Here is a 3,054-nt window from a genome sequence, read left to right as displayed (position 1 = left end):
GGAACTGGATTATCTAATTGCTAATCCCCCACAGGTACGCATATTTCCATCGTGACAGATTGTGAAACAAGAGAGTTTTCTCGTGTGAAAACGTGTGAAAACTCCTCCAAGTCAAAGGGGAAGTGCCACATTGCGTGTGAGAGCTCTTGAAACACTCATAGACGTGTTTTCTTTGCTCAAAACGATTTAAAACAAAGAATTATAGCTTGCTGTGCTTATTTGCAGTTTTAGGGTTTTGCACCTAAACTATGAGATAACACGAGGAAAGCCTTCAGGTGGTTATATAGGAGTTTGGCCACTTGTCAATGACCAAAAGAGAGAATTACAGCATGCTGAAATTAACTTATAGCTCACCGAGAAGCTTCTAAAATGCAAGGGAATGTGTCCTAGGCTTGTACTTTTGACCCACCAAGATTTTGGTGCCATTATGCTTCCAAAATGGGGTTGAAGACTTGCAATTTCTGCCCTTGACATGTTTGGACAACTTGGTGAGAGTTTGGTGAAAGTGTTATCTGTTTCCAATCGAATAAAGAAATAGGGGCGCCAATCTTTGAGGCCTACAATGTGTTGGTCTTCGTGTGCACAATGACATTCTAGTCGCTCGACGCATCTGTGTACTCTCTTCTTCTCAATTCCCTGTGTGAAATTTACAAGTAATTAAGCTATTACCGCCCTCCATTGTGTACTAGCCGATTATAGAGAGACCTAGGAAAGGATCTCCATGCTGATACAAAGCTGCATATCCAAGTGACCAAGAGTGGTCTGGCGGCATAGATGTCACATGCCCTGGATGGATAGACCTTTGGTACGCACAATTGCTACTGTTAGTGCCATATTCTCCTGCGCACAAAATCATTGACTCAAACTCCACATGGGCAAAACCCAAGCCTAATTCAAGAGTGAAATATTGTTGCACCTAACTGGCAGAAGAAAGATAGATAGATAGATAGATAGATAGATAGAGAGAGAGAGAGAGAGAGAGAGAGAGAGAGAGAGAGAGAGAGAGAGAGAGAGAGAGAGAGAGAGAGAGAGAGAGACAACCCTAAAGGCTGGCCGCGTATGACGGTCCTCCAGAGTACTGATGAACTTTGCTCTCCTAGGCCTAGAGTCCCTGTGGGCTACTTTTCCTCTACATGGTTCGCATTTGCATAGGTGTCTTGAGGAGAATCGCTAAGGAGATCTCCAACTGCTCATATTCCATCAAGATGTGCTGACCACACTCGGTGACGCTGTGCATCGGAAGGGCTACTCAAAAGCGTTGTCTGCAGCTGGCCTAAAAACGCTAGGCTGTTGCCAGAGGTAAATGTAAGGCTGCCCCTCCTCTATTAGGGTTGCCCTAAGGCACCCTAAGGGGTTGCCGACACGACATAGGAGACGTCCAATATGACTATTTACAGAGGCGAACATTGACGATGGTCTTCAGCGATCGATGCAAAACTGTCTTGGACAGTGCCCAATAATGAGCATCTTCGGGCATTGATGATGATGACGATGATAATGTTTTTAGATTTTCACTTTACTTCATTTTTATTTTGTATCCAAACATTGTATTAGATCCACCAAGCTTGTATTAGTTTGGTCTCATAGGTAATTTTGGCTTTTTGAAGACGTTTAATATAACATGTCATTTCATTTCATTTCTCTCTCTCTCTCTCTCTCTCTCTCTCTCTCTCTCTCTCTCAATGAAAAGATACAATGTTTGCTCGTGAATCTTTAGTAATCTTTTTTTTTGGCAAATCTCACAACTCCCGTGCGAGGTGACAACGTACGTCCGTGAGCGCCAACGGGTCACTTGGCCGCATTTGAAATGATGACCCTAGGATGAATGTTCAAACAACCAAGCTAGCTCGGACAACACTACCGAGTACAAAGTTGTGCAAGGCAAAACAAGAGTTGAGCATTAAATGCACTTGAAGGGCAAAAATACCTTGCACAGTTGCACTGCGTCTTTGGGCATGCCCTTATTTGTTGGTACAGGACTTTGGTTGCTCTATTATTAGAACATTAATGGTCCATTCAGAGAGCATTATTCTTTGGTAGATCGCCTCAGCATGTTTTCTGTTATAGAAGGGCTTCGAATCGTCTTTTTCTGTGTTATTTTCTGCTTTCAATTGTCTTTATCACCGGCCAAATTGCATTATATGTTGCTGCATTTACATCTTGTATGGGCACATAAGGCCATACCAACTGGATGGCCTATGTGCAGGAACTCTTACCTTTTCTTATTCGACTCCATGCAAAATTTGCAACCGCCCTCTGATGCTTCTACTACGAGAGGAGACTGCATTTACTTGGGAGGCAAGCAAATGCGACCCGTGCTATGTGAATCACAAGAAGATTTAGAAATTTTCTCATGTAGGAAAACGGAGTCTTTTCTAGTGTTTTTCATACAATGAATAAATAACATCATTGGCTTCTGCTTGAGAGGCACCACATACCTAGCTAGGTATGCGGTGCCTCCCTCACAGAAGCTCATGATGTTGAGGTAAGTCACAATGTGGGAATTATTGTAAGAATTTGTCCAAAACTTCTTGTGAATGGGAGAGAAAAGTGGTTGAATCTGATCGTAGCTTTTACGGTGTATTTATGGTTCATGCCCCATGTTAGCTATTCCATACTAGATGGAATTGTCCAAGGGTAAACATGTATGATTGGTATATAAAGAGAAGTGTCAACATAAAAGGTCAATTGCTAGAGCTTATCATATGAAAGGCATGCACACACAGCCAAGTTTATAACTTGGTTCTAACTTAAGTTCCAAATGCACGCATATATGTATCGCAAATTGAACGGCCTAAATTGCTATAGGAAATTTTGCTTCATGTGGAAGTGTAAGACTCATGAAATTAGAGATTCATTGCTTGTCTTTTCTGTCTCTGAGTTGCATTGCTATTTGTGATAAAGACCTATGGGTGGCTTAACGTAGGTAGTTCTTGACTCTTTATTCAATTGCACAAAATGACCAATGTGAGCTTAAAGGATAACAAGTACAACTTCTCAACTCTACAATCACCCTCTCGAACAATCACTTAACTTCAAACAGACATAGACGAT

The sequence above is a fragment of the Adiantum capillus-veneris genome, chromosome 29 (genome assembly GCF_014529385.1).
Source record: "Adiantum capillus-veneris isolate H3 chromosome 29, ASM1452938v2, whole genome shotgun sequence".
NCBI lineage: Eukaryota > Viridiplantae > Streptophyta > Polypodiopsida > Polypodiales > Pteridaceae > Adiantum > Adiantum capillus-veneris.
This window is presented reverse-complemented; position numbering follows the sequence as displayed.